The sequence below is a fragment of the Dipodomys merriami genome, unplaced genomic scaffold (genome assembly GCF_024711535.1).
Source record: "Dipodomys merriami isolate MVZ:Mamm:240054 unplaced genomic scaffold, mDipMer1.0.p SCAF_15, whole genome shotgun sequence".
NCBI lineage: Eukaryota > Metazoa > Chordata > Mammalia > Rodentia > Heteromyidae > Dipodomys > Dipodomys merriami.
Window position 1 is genome coordinate 3240981 of NW_027202826.1, and position 17754 is coordinate 3258734.

The following is a 17754-nucleotide window of genomic DNA, read 5'->3' on the forward strand; positions in this document are numbered from 1 at the left end:
TTATTCATTACATTTTCAGACTAGTAATAGATTTGTAGTTGTCAGGCAAATTATCGTAAACTGTTTTATTTGGTTCTAATTATAATCCTGTCCTTGGTAAACAATGATGAGTAGAGACACAGCCTCCATAAATCATACTCTCCAGTTTCTCAGCAGGATGATGAATTTTCATGGATTCCTTCACGTTTTCTTTCCCCATCTTCCTGCTGATTTCAAGAAAAATGACTCTCCTGCAAGCAAGGCCTTGGACTTGATTCAATCTGTTCCCAACTTGCCGCACTAAATATGCATTGATAGCCTATTCGCTCTGAAGAGAATTGGTTCTTGAACATTAAGAAAATAATCATCTTATTAAAGCTTGAAAGATTGTGTAATGTTAGTTGTAGCGCAATTATGAAGAATTTATCACAGAACCTGAATTCGAAAACCTACAAGATAATTAACTAGGAGATGTAAAGATTGTGCCAGATTCCCTGGTTCTACAGTGTTGACTTCAGGCCTCTGGTGAGACATTTAATTTGCTTCTCTTGTCATTGTCCTACTACCAAATAGCTGATTTCATTGGAGGCTAATTTTAGAATATTGTATGACCCTTAAAGAAATAAACTCTATAATGTCTTTTTATGTCTTTCATTGTAGTCTGTCCGTCTATGGACAGCACAGTGAGTATTTTTTAATTCATTACTAGGGTTTGATATTCAGACAGAGAAGTTATAATTCATGCAGGGAATGGCACTGCTCATTTACAAATGGGTTCTGTAGCCAGGCAGAACAACTCTGTGAATGTTCCTGTCTTTTGCTCCCCTATTCCTTCTCTCCTCCTTTTCTTTTGTTAATTTTTGCTTTTGATAATAACTTTAACAGATCTTAATGACTTCCGAAGTATCAGCCTGTAAGCAATAAAAAGGAAAACATGCACAAAGAGCCATATTTTCTGTAAGATTTATGATACGTAAAAGTTGTTTTTTCCTCTCTTTTGAAAAAGGAAAGGAGGGTCTACCTTACAGAACTGTGAATTGGGCTTTGTGGTAGATAATGTGTACAAGCTATATATCCTAGAGTTCTCTCCAAGAGAAAGCAGCAACAGAAGTGTCGGCACTATTTAACGTAAGGATTTCTCTTGCTCCGATTACTGGAGCCAACCGTGAAAACCATCTATCTGGCAAATTTTCATTTGCGAGAAGGAGATGATAACAATTACAAACCAAATCAAGCACTCTGGCTGCTGGGGCTCAGGGCTTGGACACCCTGCAGCCATCGGGCTGTGTCTCCTGTTTGCAACAGAATCCAGGCCAGGCAGAGTTTTCTTACATGTTTGAGACAGGCCTACTTATGTGGGCTCACCACAAGCCTACAAATCCCATCAGAAGTGGTCACTGACTTTTCTCCTAAACGTGTCTGCCTTGTGAGCAGGGTTGACTTACCCAGAAGTGGGGTGCTCCAAGGATGGTAGAGACGCCGCCCCTCGCAGCACTATCCCATGGCACGCTTACGTCTTCCATGTATCCCAAGGCGCAGGACCGACCCATCCAGCCAGGAGCGTCTCTGCTCTCCACGACGCTCCAGGATTCCCAGCGTTTTTCTGCATGTGTTAGATGCACAAAATTAACCTACGTACTGAGTGCGGCCTGCTCTTCAAGCCTTCAGAGCTCCCGCCCCAAGAGCCAGTCTGTTTCAAATGGAAAACCATCTCATGAGTGACTTGTGGATGCAACCTTCTAAACGTTGTTGTACAAGGGAGAAACACCATGTAAAACATACCGCAGTTCTGTGGTCGTCCCTTAAAACATTTTGGTTATTCTGGAATTAGCACTGGATTTTAATTTATCTGAAAAGTGATCATTATTTTTTCTCCTTTCAGTATTTACTCCAATTCTTTACAACATCCACCCGTTCTCTAATGGCATGAAATTGGGTGTATACATGTATAAAATCATCATTGTAGGCAATGCCAATATCCACGATATTTAATACTTTGTTGACTTCCCTCAGTGAGAGGCAGTTACCACCATACAAAAGTGTGAATGGAAGAGAGGATATAATATAGCAATCAAGCCTTAAAAGAGAGCGGCTGGCCTCAGTCTGAAGTTCAAACGGTTCCTGGAAGTGTCTGTTCTCCTGGTGTATCATATTTACTAGTCAGCATTGTGTTTACTGGAAGAGTTGGGAACGAAAATTAACTCCATATTGAATAGCTAATAAAGAAAAGCGATACGATTATACACAGTTCAAGACAACATGGAGTTATTATAAAAGAAAACATAATTTCAGTGGAATTGATACAGTGGGAAGCCAGAACACAGTGAGGTCTCACACCTGTCCCCGGAGACCTCACCCTCTCTCCCAGCTGAACGGGAGAGCGGCACTCCTCAAATCCAAGACTCACATCCCACCCAAGACACACAGCCCAGGCAGATGCTTCTTTGCCAAAAAAAAAAAAAAGTCAGCTGACAATGGAGAGGGTTTCTGTGTGCAACCACGATTAGCAGGAGCGCGTGGGAGGCGGGTGGGAAGGTCTGATGGGAAATACCTGATGGGCCCTGGAAAAGCTCTCGGGTACCTGAGCTTGTTTGCTACGTCTCACTCACGAAGTGGAAATTCTCTAACTTTCCTGCAGCAGATGTGGGGAAGAGGAATCTCCAACCATTTCCCCTGTATGTCTGCCAATCAAGCTTAACTGCATCCCTTTATGATAACCAGCTGGACTTCTCTGCTTCTGGCCAGGTCTCTATTCTCACTTTTAAATTTTTACGTTGCTTTTAGTTGAAAAAAAAAATCTAAAGCAGTTGAAATACAGAGTCAAGAAAACGTGTGGCTTTTCTACAGACAGGACAATGCTCCACCAGCAAGCCAGGGGGCGGAGGGGACACCGGTGACCGCCGTCTGCTGGTCGGAGCGTGCCATGGCAGCAAAGTCTGGACGCGGGCCATCCGGCACAGGGCTAAGCAAAGAGGGTTTCCTGCTGGTTTACAAACACTAGGTCAATATTGAGATGCTGTCATTTCCTTTGGGGTTTTCCTTAGTGGACATTTGCCTTGACTAAAGTATGTAGCACGATTGATGGGTTTTGGCCCTTAAATATAGTTAAGAGAAGAAAAGAACTCCTGGTGTTCCTTAAATGTGGGCTCCCAAACGCACATATTTAATTCATAGCTCAGTCCATGTCTTTTTTCATAGACATGCCTATTACTTACAGATTAAGACAACCCATTTTAAAAGTGCATGGTGTTACCCTGAGTATGCCCAATGTTTTCGAGAAGTCACCTAACAGGTCAGGTGAATTTATGGGACACACCACCTCCTTTGGCAATCGGATGCGAGGAAGAGGCTGGTTACGGAGTGAGAAAGCTCACGATGCCAGCTCAGAATTTATAGCTCACAGTTTTGCAGGCCAAAGCCACTGTGCAGGGCTTCTCCCACGCAGTGCCCACCAGGACTACCCGCTCCAGCATTATCCTAATGTGGAATTAAGCTGCCAAGTTGGCCAGCTCCCTGTGAGGACTCCTGCACAAGATGAATGTAACTCGAGGTAAAGTTCAACACCGCACCATCTGTGAAACACCTATTCCTTCTCAAAACGCAAAACTGGAAACACGCAGACATGTCTACGGAAGGACAGGCTTGGTGTGAATTGATTTATCGACAGATATGCAACCACAACCCTGATCGATCCTTACTATAAATTCTAATTTTTGTACTTCTTGCAAAGTTTTAATTGTGTGTATTTATGTAAGATCATTATGAAAAAGCCAAATGCAAATAATAAAAGGCTGAGGGATGGATTTGCTCGTGATGTAAATTTCTAGTAGCATGCTTCCTTAAGTGAACTTAGTATCATCAACATTGAAACTCTGGATATGCTTGTTGCTATGTTCTGTCCGTGGAATACATTTATTTCTAAATTAATTATGCCTTAACCATCATTAACATCGGAAGCTAAAGGCATAGACAGACAATGATCAATTATTGATAATTTTCAAAGGGAAAAAATCAGGTTTCCTTCTGTTCCACATTATTTTTAATTTAGAGAACTAATTATGCCATATAAGAGAAATTTGTGAAATTTGTTCCTTCATTAGATTCTTACCCCATAGAAAATATAGATGTAGATCTGAAGAAAGTATTCTTAAAAAGAACCTTGTTGCAATTAAATTCTTTTTTCTGTCAGTCATGTGGCTTGAACTCTGGGCCTGGGCACTGTCCCTCAGGTCTTCCGCACAAGGCGAGTGCTCTACCACTTGAGCCACAGCGCCACTTCCAGTTTTCTGGTGATTTATTGGAGAGAAGAGTTTCATAGCTTTTCTTGCCCAGGCTGGCTTTGAACCGTGATCCTCAGATCTTAGCCTCCTGCATAGCTAGGATTACAGGTGTGAGCCACCGGCGCCTGGCTTGTGATTAAATTCTTAAACTTCAGATTATTGGAAAAGAATCATGAGCCTGTATAACTGGGATGTAGTGTTCATTTGGGGACTTTTTTCTGTGTAATACAGGAAAGTGATATTTAGTACATCAATTACAGGTGCTATTAGAGTAAGTGATTTCTGTACATTTAAAGGTATTTTTGTTATTCATCAGTAGTATAATAAACTACATATGTACATAGTAACAAAATCAATGAAGGTTCAACTGTGTAAGAGAGAAAGGTGCAGAGATGCATTTTATAATCCATATACAGTGCAACTGCATTTCTTAAAACTGCAGTGCATGAAAGATGAACTTCTGCATTTCAAGACACACAATGTGAACTGTGGGAAGCCTTGTGGCTTAACTTTGCCACCACTGGTGTCATGGTAGTTGGAAATTAGAAAGGCCCACTTTTCCCATATTCTACTTTTTCTTCAATACTTATTTTAATGCACATTATTCTTTTACACACATTAGAATTGCCTGGGAAAAATAACATTTGGAGTTACCTTGACATTCATTGTTGTAGTTGCAAGATATACACATATATACATACATACATATATATATATACACATATGCATATACAGTTGTAGCTGCAAGATACACATGCACGCACGCACGCACACACACACACACACACACACACACACACACACACACACACACACACATATAAGTCATGCTCTGACAGCATTTAAGAATGCATTAAACAGCAGGATCAGCTCAAGCTCAGAAAACTACCAGCAACTCAGCCCTCTGAATCCAATTACCTAAAGAAAATTTCTAAGATGAAGGTCAAGTTTAGAATATGTTTCTTTTACAGGAAATCAAAAGCACTATTAGAACAAAGTACATCATAGAAGATGCATATGCTAAATGTATATTTTCTGATGCTATTTTTTCCATGTTTGCCCATTTCCATTTCCTCACTTTTTCTATATTAAAAAGAAACCTGCATTATCTTAGGTTTGATTTATACAAACTTATAATTATGTAATAACTCCTAAAATGTTTTTCTTAAAATAAAGTATCACTTCTCCACACTTCTACATTGTTTAAATCTTGTAGTAGAAACATATATATTTTATGTTCCAAGAAAGCACAATGAAAATAGTACATAATTAGCATAAAGTTTTGGAAAACTAAAACTATCTTTTAAGATGTCACCAGTGAAGAGCACATCTTTACCAGTCTTAGCTGGATCACAGGCAGAGATTGGGAGAATCACAGTTCAAAGCTAGCCCAGGGGGGAAAAGAACTTTGCAAGACACTATATCAGCCAATAAAAGCCAGGCATAGCTGAGCGTGCTTGCCATCCTACATATACAGAAATGGATAGGATAAATAATGCTGCAATAAATATAGTCATGCTGGTAGCTTTAGTATGGTCTTGTTTGTGATCATTCGGGTAAATGCCCAAAAGTGAATTGCTGGGTCATAGGGGAGCTCTATGTGGAGTCTTTTGAGGAACCTCCATACTACTTTCCAAAATGGTTGAACAAGTTTACACTCCCACAACAATACAGTAACGTTCCCCAGATGCCCCTCAGTAGATGAATGTATCAAGAAAATGTGGTATATATACACAATGGAATTCTATGCCTCCATCAGAAAGAATGACATCGCCCCATTTGTTAGGAAATGGAAAGGCTTGGAAAAAATTATATTAAGTGAAGTAAGCCAGGCCCAAAGAAACATAGGCCCCATGGTTTCCCTTATTTGCAATAACTAGTATATGTCTGAGGCAAGCAGAAAAGGTCAGATAAGTTGATGTTAGGCAAAATGAACCCCAAGATAAGGACTCAAATGGTTTGGGATTGTTTCTAACTATATAAAATGATTTTTGTGCTGCTTTTTATGTTCCTCCCCCATGGTATAACCCCTGTTGTCACTGTAGTTGATGTTGGTATAATTTGGGGAGGGGAAGGGAAAAAATAAATTGTTTAAATAGGGATACCAGTGGACCCATTGCAACAATCAGAGGTACAAGAAGCTATATAGAAAAAAGAACTTTACAATTTAGGTGGGGGGGGGTGTAGTTGTGGAGATGGGAGGAAGGGATGGTAGAGGAAAAACAAAAGAGGAGGCAACAATGCTTGATAAGAAATGCACTCATTACCCCTTGCCCATAATTGTAACAGCTCTGTACAGTATTTTCACAATAAAAAAAAAAGAAAAATAGAAGTGGATAGGATCCCCGTCTCCAGGGAAGTCTGGGCCCAATTTGAAAATATGAATGGAGATGTAGGCATGGCTCCAGTGATGGAGTTTCTGCTGAGTTCTGCAAAGCTTTGAGTTCAAACTCCAGAACTATCAAAAAACAAGTCATATGCATGTGGACAAGTGCATGTCTAGACTTTGACAAACTATGCGTAATGAGCACGCAGCCTTGTCTTCCATGATGTTGTGAAAAGCTCACCGCGTCTGTGAGCTCTCGTCTATCAGGGATGCACAGACTATGCTCAACCTGTCCAAATCAGCAAATCAGCGATGCCTGTGTAAGGAGTAATTGCTTAACTAATGACCTTGCTCTAAAGGCACCAAGAGTGCAACTCTACTCCAACTCTACAGCCACTCTACTCCAACTCTACAGCCACTCTACTCCAACTCTACAGCCACTCTACTCCAACTCTACAGTTACTCTACTTCAACTCTACTCCAACTCTACTCCAACTCTACTCCAACTCTACAGCAACTCTACAACAACTCTAAATCCACTCTACTCCAACTCTACAGTTACTCTACTCCAACTCTACAGTTACTCTACTCCAACTCTACAGTACTCTACTCCAACTCTATAGTACTCTACTCCAACTCTACAGTACTCTACTCCAACTCTACAGCCACTCTACTCCAACTCTACAGCCACTCTACTCCAACTCTACAGTACTCTACTCCAACTCTACAGTACTCTACTCCAACTCTACAGCCACTCTACTCCAACTCTACAGCAACTCTACAGCACTCTACTCCAACTCTACAGCACTCTACTCCAACTCTACAGCAACTCTACTCCAAGGAGCAGCCGAAGGGAGCTTGCCCACAGTTTCCCTGGGCGCCAGGGCCCAGGTGAAGACGGTGAGATTCGCCCTCAACTGTGAGAGGAGAGATCACAGGGAGGAGAAAATGAACTTTTTTTGAGCATCAATGCCTCTGTCTTCTGTCTCTCACTTGGCCAGATGATTCTGTTTCTTGCAGAACAGTGGCTTGGGTTTCAAGCATAGCTTCATTGTTTCTTTAAATTACTTGTTTTCCTTTATCCTGTGCTGTTTAACCAGATAGTCAACTCTACAGACAGAAATCACTCATGTCTCATTTGTATTTTCTTACACAGAGGTGTTCAGCAAACACTTCCTAGTGAATTACAGGACTATTACTTATTAACCTACCATGTAGCAGGCAATGTCAGAAGACGGTATACGTTCTCTCGCTTTTACTGTTCCAAGAACTGCTTTGTGTAGGCATTGATTTTTAGACATGAGAAAACTCTGTATCTGGCCCAGGAATAAGTCAGTATCTAATGAGCTGAGATCCAAAGACAGAGTCTATAAATCATTCCCTCTAAACCAAGACTGCGTGGTATATGCTCCTCCCAGCGCTGAGTGGTTATTGGAATTCATGAGTCTCATCTTGTTGGTTGTCACTGGGTAGGGAACTTTCCTACATTTGCATTTTAAGTACTTTGCTACCATCTTTTTGTGACCGTTACAAGAGTACAACAAGCTCTGGGTGGGAATGTAAGTGAGAGTGCTGTGGTGGAGTCCTGTGATCTCAGCTCCACAGGGGCCGTGGCTGCGGAAGACTTCCGAGGAACAAGGAGAAAGGCCCAAGGCTCTACCCGAAAAGCAACTAAAGTGAAAAATGTCTGGGTGTGTGGTCCAAATGGTAGTGAGGCCGAGCAGGCAGGGAGGCCGGGCGGACCGTAGTGAAGGCAGCTGGAGGCCAGCGTGGGGATGCAGGCGTGGGACTGTGGCTTCTTGTAGAGATTTCCTGACTAGTGCAATTACACAGTTACACACACACATGTGACTATGTGTAAGTGTGTGACTATGTGAATTACATAATACATGTAGACACATCATGGTCTGTACATAATAATGTAATCTATTATGTGAATATACTACATATGATAGAATAGATGATATGCTTCTCTACTATTTAGCTGTAAGCATATGTTATGTGTGTTATAGCATATGCATTCATTTTTAATCCTACCTTTGTGCTTTTTTCAGTTCTATTTTTTCTCTTTCTTGTTTACGCTGTTTGGATTTAAAGCAATGAAAGAAAAAAAGTCAGATCTAAATGGATCCCAATTATATCAAATAATATATAAGCTTGAAAAAATTTCTCATGGGTCTTCAAAAATTTATACAGCACTAGCATATACAATCTGGTCAAAATATATCAAAACTGGATACATGAGGAATACTTCAGTGGTGTTATGACTTCTGGAACCTATATCTGTTTAGTCAATTTAGTATCTTTTCTAAAGTGTCACAAACATTTACAAATTTGATTCGAACACCTTTAGAACAAATTTTGTGCTCCTTTTAATGAAGGCTAATAAACAATGTTCATATTCACTATCTAGACCTAAATTATTAAGTGCAATACAACGTCAAGAACTTGAGTGCATGTAGATATTTTGGAGGAAAAATAATACTCGTTCTTCTCCTGTCATGAGAGGAGACACTCACTCACCCCTGTGAAGCGTCACGTTGGCTGATACTTTCCGTAGGGAACTTCAGCAGGGTGAGTTCAGTCCCCTGCAGTTTTCGCTGAAGGCCTTTGTTATGAATGCTGATTTTTTCCCACACATTTCCTCTGAGTTTGAGCTGCTTCCAGCGGGCATTTCTTTCTTCTAAGGAATTTTCTTACCTAGTTTTCCTAAAGGGACACTGCAGCTCCAAGTGCTCCCAGTATTTGTTTATCAGGGAAGTCTTGATTTCACCTTCATTGCTAAATGAAGGTGAATCCATTTTGTGAGGTACAGGACTCTTTACTGCATTTCATTCAGTGAGCTTAAACCTCTGTATCCCCACCATGCAGGACCCGCTTCTTCCTCCTCAGCCCAGCCGTCCGCTGCGCCGCTCTGGCCCCGGGCCACCGCTCCTGAGAGTGAGCATGGATGGTGGAAAATAATCCAGCTCTTCAATTAAAAAATAAAAGGTCTACCTTGAGCTCTATGAAACTAAGCTGCTGGAAATAGAAACTCCTCCTAAACCTGAAAAGCATAATTTAATAACTACTGGGAATTGTATGCATTTGAATAGGAGTAACTTGGAACAAATACTTTTCCACTTTAATGTCCTTAGATGGAGAGTATATGATGTAGCGTAGACTTAATTTAGAATGTCAGCCTCCAACGATGCTATCAGTTCTTATTAAATATTATGAATTATGTAAACAAATATATTTATATGTGTTAAGTATCTAGATTATGGTGCTAACAGGAAAATGAGTTCAACAATGGCATTGCAGCGGAGTGAAACATTGAATCTATTTGTAAAGAATGAATGGGTCTGCCATCTATATTCTCACTTGCAGACGATTAAATATTTGTGCTTTCAAAGTAAAATGCAGCTTTCTATCTTAGTGGCTTTTTCACAAGCGCCCTTTACCACGGTGTCTTTAATGATTCAAACTATCCTATATCAATTACACACTAGCAAAGTGAACATCATTATTACAGATGGGGAAACTCACAGAAAAAATTTTCCTTGCACATTTGGGAACAGACACCAGAGTGTTAAGAATTACAGCGCCTTTTAGGTGAATATTAAATCTGCTAACAGTACTTTCTCTCCCTTCAAATATAATTTGAGGTCAGGCGGTGCGTTTTCCAGTGTATTCCCCCAAATAAAGGGCAGACTGATAGGGATGATATGAAGGTAAAGGTCACATAATGATAACAAGATTCCTCCATTTCACTTTGCTACCGTTTGACATAAGCTGCGATTTAAACCCTGTCACCAGCATCCATCACCCATTCAACATCACATAAAGACATGAAATGGCTGAGTAAATATATCACCTAAAAAATACCAGGAAGGAGAATCAAATCAGCCTCTGGCCAGGGAGGGATGACCCAAATACTTTTTTATTTGAAGCAATTTATTTAAGGACATAAGGCAATTTTGATTTTTTTTTTCCTGGTAAGGATTTATTAACTATTTTAATTCCCAGAGTCGTTCTGCTAAAATACTACAGGACCAATTAATTTTATATCCTAAGAAGACCCAAAAGAGATCTTATCTGCTCAAATAGAATCAGTAGGTTTTAGAGAATGGTAATATAAATATTATTACTTTTGTGGCATTTTATGCACTTATCCTCAAAAGTTGCATTTAAATCAAAGTCAGTCAGCTTGGGCCAGGTGAAGAGAATGAACATCACATAATCTAAATTCTAGTTACTGATTTTACCAGATACCTCATTATGTAAAAAAACGGCTTCAAATCTCATAGAGGTAGGTACCGTTGTTGTCTACAAAAGCCTTCTCAATTTCTAGAATTTCATGGGTTTCTGAAGTACAATCTAGAACATGAATCTGAAAATACTTATAATAAATGGCTATGGAAAAATTTGTTTAACTGACTTTACGTAATATTTCTTCCCCAAACTCAAAGTAAGACCCAGTAATGAGAATACAGAAAAAGGGGAGAGGGACTTTGTGTTACTATAACTGCCAGTGTGAAGTTTCTAGGTATACATTCTATAGTAATAAACATTCTATAGTTATATTCTATAGTTAATAGTTATGCACATATATAGAATGTATATAGTTATGTGTGTGTTATATATAAAAGTGCATACATATTCCTGTTTAAATAGGACAGCTATAATATTTTATATAGTATATTTATTTTCTCCATTCCTTTTACTAACATTTTAGTATTTTATATAACACGATGCACTTAAGTATCTGAGAAGGTAGGAGCAAGTGCATGGTGGATTATGTCAGAAGTACTGCACAGTGCTGGCCATCCAAAGAGGGTGGGCAAGCATCACGTGTTTTAATCAGGTCTTTTCATAGAGAGAAAATGAATGTTAAAAAAACCTTGACACCTAACAAAATATTATAAATACTGATTAGCTTCATAAGATGCAATTCACTTTATGACCTAAGCATGTGTATTTTCAAAAAAAAAAAAGACAAAAAATCCCCCCCCCCCAAAAAAAGTTTACAAAAAGGTCCAGTGGCTCACGCCTGTAATCCCAGCTACTCAGGGGGCTGAGAACTGAGGATCCCAGCTCTAGGCCAGCACAAAGGGAATAGTCTGTGAGTCTTGTCTCTTAACTACCAAAAAGCCAGAAGTGGGGCTGTGGCTCAAACAGAGGGCTAGCCTGGAGCACAAAACTCAGGAACAGCACTCAGACCCTGAGTTCAAGGCCTAAGATTGATATACACACACACACAAAATGATAAAAAAAAAATGACGCTTGTACATAGCTCAGTGGTAGAGCACTCGCAATGTCCTGGGGTTCATATTCAGCAGAGACATGGAGAGAGAGAGACACAGAGACAGAGACAGAACCAGAGACAGACAGAGACAGAGAGATGGAAGGAGAGAGGAGGGAAGGAGGAAGAAAGGATGGAAAAAGGACGAAGAGGGGAAGTGGAGGGAGAGGGGAAAGGCGGATATGGAGTTGCATTCAGCACAGGAAGAGAAAGAGATGCAGGGATGGATGGAGAGAGCATGAGAGGAGCTAGGGAAGATAAAAGCAATTGTCGTTGGGAACTAGTTTTACTTGTTTGGTCATTTAAGGACATTTTTAAAGCAGGGCCACAAGGACAGAATTGTGACAAAATACCCATTTCCTTTTCTCAAATCCATCTGTTTCAAGTAGCTCTTAGTATATTTATTATGAGAAAAATGGGCTTATTTCAACCACGGGCATTAACAAAGAAGTGAGCTTATTGGCATCTGAGATAAAAAGCCACCAGAGATGTAGAACGTGTAGAAACGTTCCATACGATTCATAACCACTTCCCTTACATTACAGCAGCGTGTGAAGACCAGCCCGGCGCTGCACGCCTGTAATCCCAGCACTCAGGAAGCCGAGGCAGCGTATTCTTGAGACAGTCGAGTCCAGACTGCAGAACTCTCGATAAGCAAATGAAAAGCAAATAAATATATAAATATTTCCATCCAATGAGATCATTTTGACAATGTTTCAACTTAATTGGTTATTAATCATACTAATCATGTCAGCGCCCATACGGCCCAGAAACCTGCACAGGTGAACATTCAAGCCTGCGTGACCCTGAAGAGAATGTGTGCTGGGAAATCCCTTGTACCAGTCAGGGCCAAAGCGGCAGCGAGGATCCACTAAGGACATCCTTGGCTGCCTCTGTCCACCTGTCTCACCCCGCTGAGAAGCACCGAGAGAGCTAGAGGGCAAGCCAGCGGGACAGCACAGGGAGACAGCCTTGCAGCTCTGTTCTGAAACGGAGCCTGGCACAGCCAACTCCGCTCGGACAGCGCCCCGTCTGCGCCGCACCCCGCACCCCGCACCCCGCCTTCCCATCCCAATGCATTTTGGAGAACGCTAGCATGCGGAGGGGTGATCTCCCCATTTATTTCTCCTCTTGGCTTGGCCTGTGGTGAGTGGCGGCGGGCACTCCCAGGCAGAATACCCACATCTGGGCCACACGGGGACTTTCCAGATGCCGGCAGCTTCTCGTGTCCCCAAGTGCTGATCTGGCGCCATCCGGGCCCGAGGTGGTGTGGGGTGACCCACCATGGCCACCCCGGGTTTCATCATTAAAAAAAAATCACTGGGAGAACCAAAGTTCCCACTGAGTCCTATCAGTTGCTCAGGGCGGGAGGGGACGGCGCCCGGCCGGCCTGGACTTTCATCTTGGGGATAACGAGAGCTTTTTCTCTGATTCCTGGTGACACAGTCACAGCGCAGGTTCATTATTTGTGCAATTAATTTGTTCATCTGGAGTCTTGTGAAGATGAAGCGTCATTTCTTCCTAATAAAAACGACCATTGAACTTAGGGAAAAAGGCAAAAGTTTAATATGAAATAAACTTTCACATAATGTATATTTCTTGTTATAGATGATGGCATTTCACAAATACCCAAACCTTGAATAGTCTCAAGTCGCAGATGTGCGCATGCATTATAGGGATGGGTAATGCAGTAACACTCTGCAAAATGTGAAAGCCCTGGATAGATAGAAAATGTCTGTGCAATATTCCCCTCCGATCCGAGCCCTGGGTGGCTGATATCAGCCCAGCCGAAATGACCGTCACAAAACCCCAGGAAGGAGGGGTACACGGGCCGGGGTGGGGAGGGAAGGCACGGGCCTCAGGCTCACCAGCCCACCGCACACAGGCCTGTACGATGAGCTGATCGCCCCTGGCTGCTAGGACACTAGCAAACCCACCAAGGTCAGAACTATTCCTCAAGCTTAAAGCAACTCTATTATTTATTTGTCTCTATCAAAGTCCAAAGCCATTAGAACAATAAAGCTGGTGTACTTTACCACAGGATTCTATATTTTTTAAAAAGTGAAGATACAGCCAGGATGCAGCAGAGAAGAGGCGAGAGGTTCTGTTGACATGTTTGTGTATTTTCTCCTGCAGGACCACCCGTGACTCACAGAGAGGAGGAAACAGCACAAACAGGTCTCACCGTTGTGTGAACTACAGACAATCAGAAATTAAACTCTGTCCCTCACACCCCAGCCCAGACCTTCCCTTCTTCCAGACATGCTCCTAACCTGCACCAGTCCTTATTAGAAGCAATAAAACCAACATTTAATTTATTGGTTTATTATTATTTGCATGTGATTCTTCCAGTTATTGGAACCAGAAAGAGGTAAACAAGATCTGGGATCTCTTGAATATTATAGTCTGAGCTGAATAACAGAATCAAACTAATAAACTGATAAACAAATTCACTCAGCAAAAATGGCTGGGGTTGATTGTGTTGTATGGGAAACTCAGTCAGGAGACACCGAGAAGCCAAATTGTGACTGTTTACTGGAGAGCCTGAGGTCTGCTGAGACTTGAGTCTCAAAGACCAGCAGCGTCCAATGCAACCAGCACAAAGCTCATCTAGGCCAAGACCATGGAAGGTGTGTGGACTTAAACATAACAAACATGTTACGCATCAGCAAGCCAAACCAGATGAGGACACTTCAACCTAACAGGAGTGTTAAATAAAAGCAGACATGTAGGGAAACAATCAGGGGAAATCTAGAGCTAGGAATATAGAGGAAGCATAAATCCAGTCTCCTTACTTCATAAAGACATTGGGAGGAATATGGATATATCTATATCCATATAAAAATACAGATACCATAGTGGGAGGATATGGATAAAAATGGACAGGGAGAGATGGTCATTAAAATGTCACGCATCTCCTGGCTCTCACTGAAAAGGTGATGTTTAGAGCGAGACTTCAGCAGAGTGACCAATCCTTGGAGATGTCTGACAGCAGAGCCTCTGTGAGTCCACAGCCCGGGCTGGACCTGGGGTCCCTGGGGTCCCTGGGGCCTCGAATCGGGGGTAGTCAGGAGAGCCCCGGGCGGCCAGGGGCAGCGGGTTAACTGTCCAGGGCAGAGCTGGGGCTTGGTGCTTCAACACAGGTCCAGAGCAAGCACTAAGCTGATGCTACCAGATAGGGACAGTGCTTGCTCAGGTGACCTGTCCAGGGCTAAGTGCTCAGGTGGGCCCGCGCTGGATTCTCGCCCCGTCCACTGCTATGACTGGGTCCCCGGGGTCCATCAGGGGCCAGGAAAAGATCCCCACTGTTCAGGGGTCCTGTGATACTTTTACCTTACCTCACTCAAGAGGACAGGATGGGAGGGAGGGAGAGAACGTACCTTAAAATAGACACAGCAAGAGGAGATCAAATAGAAGCAGCTGGCTAGAATCTCAAATTCTCCATGTTGGTGCCAAAGTAAATTCTGTTCCCCATCAGTTTTCACTGAAGAGGAATTGACATCCGAAACTTCTTGCAGCTGAGCTGGGGCTGGGGGAGGGGGTGGAGCCTTGTTGAATCTGTGATGAGAGACAGGTGGGGTGGGATTTAAAGCCTGCTCTATGCTCCTGAGGGCCATGATTGAAAAATGAAAATGATACTACTGTAAACAGGACGGATGTCACAGAATCTGTTTGAAAGGGCAGGGCAGATTGCTAATCATCTGTAAAGAGAATTCCTAAATATTACCGTTCGTGAATACGGTGTGAAAATAAAAGAAACATATAAAGCCTATGGGGGGAAAATTGTTTCCTTTTCATTACCTGTGAAGAGTTCTTTCCCTACTTTAAATTGGATGATATTCCTTCCAAGTAACTAAAGAGCTATGCTGCCACCTACTGGCCTAATGGTTTTGCACCAGCAAGATTTTGTAATTCCTTTCATTAAAAACAAATGAAAGCATTTAAATAATTTAGCGTACTCCTTTTCAGAAATGAAAAGTACAAAATACTCATTAACTCACTCAAGACTATGCATTTCAGAGAATCTAGTTAGACTTTTGCATTTATTATGAACCAACCTATCAATGCTGCTGTTTTCCAAAGGGTGTGGTTTGTTGGTAAGGCAATACAAATTCATTTCCCAGGGCCTTTCAACGAAGAAGTCACTACTAATATTTGATCAGAATTCCAGAATTATTTCACAGGAACAACAACAAAAAGAATATTGGGGGGAATCCAAGAAACAAGGTGTTAGATGCCAAGCATACAAAGTATTTCTAAAAATTGAAAACTCCAAGTAGATCCTGTTTAATGACTAGCTGTATTAATAGTGAGTCACGGAAGCCCTAATAATACACTGGCACTTTTTTTTTTTTTTAGCATTAATGTTCCCAAAATAGCCAGGCACTTAAAGCCTTTCCATTTAGAGACATTAGCACCTGAGCAACTCACACAGCATTGGATGAGTAGCCATTAGCTCTTCAGAGCCTTTTCTTTTTGTTAAAAAAAAAATACAAAACAAAAAAACACAAAAAAATCAGGGAGTCCTGTGTACCGATTTTAAGGTGCTATCGTGCTTTTATATTAGCAATGTAACACCTGGATATAATTCACCTAAGACCCAACCTCTGCTTGTGTGCAAATGCAGTCTTTTGATCAGGTTCTTACCCATGTGTGTGGGGGGGAGGGTTGCTTTTCTTTGTAACCAGCAGAAACTTTGAAATTTGGTGAGGAAACAGACAACATTAAAATCAAGAAGAAAATCAGACATTCAAGAGATTTATACCGGTGTAATTCACATTCCGATATCATTACCCCTCTCCCACGATCCCCTCAGAGAGGATGTCAACGTGGCTGCCTCCCGACTTTCATGTGAAACAGGGATTACAGGAGCCCGGGCAGGAAGGGTGCGTGGCACGCGCCTGTGCCGACGCTCACTTTGAGAGAGCCCTGTGCTTTGAACAACCCAGCTTTAATGTTTCTACCCTTGAATCCTTAATCAAATAGATTGCTTCATCAGAAAGATCTTCTTGAACACTTGCTGAAAATTTAATTTGCCTTTAACAAAAGCAAACTCCCACATTTCCCCCGCTGCGTGACACCTAAAACTTTCATGAGAATCACATCAGCCTCTTCTTCACGCTCTGTGCGCAGACCTGCTCACTTCTCTGACTGCAGAGAAATTGAGCTCTGCTTTCCTGCTTTCTCCTGCTCTTGCTCTTCCCATCAGCCTTCTCTTCCCTCTGCCCCTGGGTAGGTTCACAGCGGAAGACACTGAATGATCTATTGGATTATCTATTTCATCCTTGACTGCAATTAGCAGCCACCGTTACCTCCCAGCATCTACTCCTCCTCATCACCTCCTACCTGAAATAAGAAGATAATCCCATTCACCATGATCAATGGAAGCCCAGAGAAAAAGTGCCTATCCTGAGTCTCTGTTCAGATCTTTTATTTAACTGATTATTTTAACTGATTTTTCCCTGAAATATACTACAAAATATTTATTGTTGGGATTGCATGAAACTGCAGAGCTTCTGCATGGCAAAGGACATAGCTAGCAAGATCAATAGAAAGTCCACGGTTTGGGAGAAGATCTTCACTTGCCATACAACCGACAAGGGTCTCATATCTAAAATATACCTTGAACTCAAAAAATTAAATCCCCCAAAAACAAATCTTCAAAGGAACAACTGCCCAATAAATAAGTGGGCTAAAGATTTAAAGAGAAACTTCTCTGAAGAAGAAATAAGAATGGCCAATAGACACATGAAGAAATGCTCAACCTCCCTAGCCATAAAAGAAATGCAAATCAAAACAACATTGAGATAACACCTCACCCCAGTTAGAATGGCTACAATCAAGAACTCTAATAACAACAGATGCTGGAGGGGATGTGGACAGAA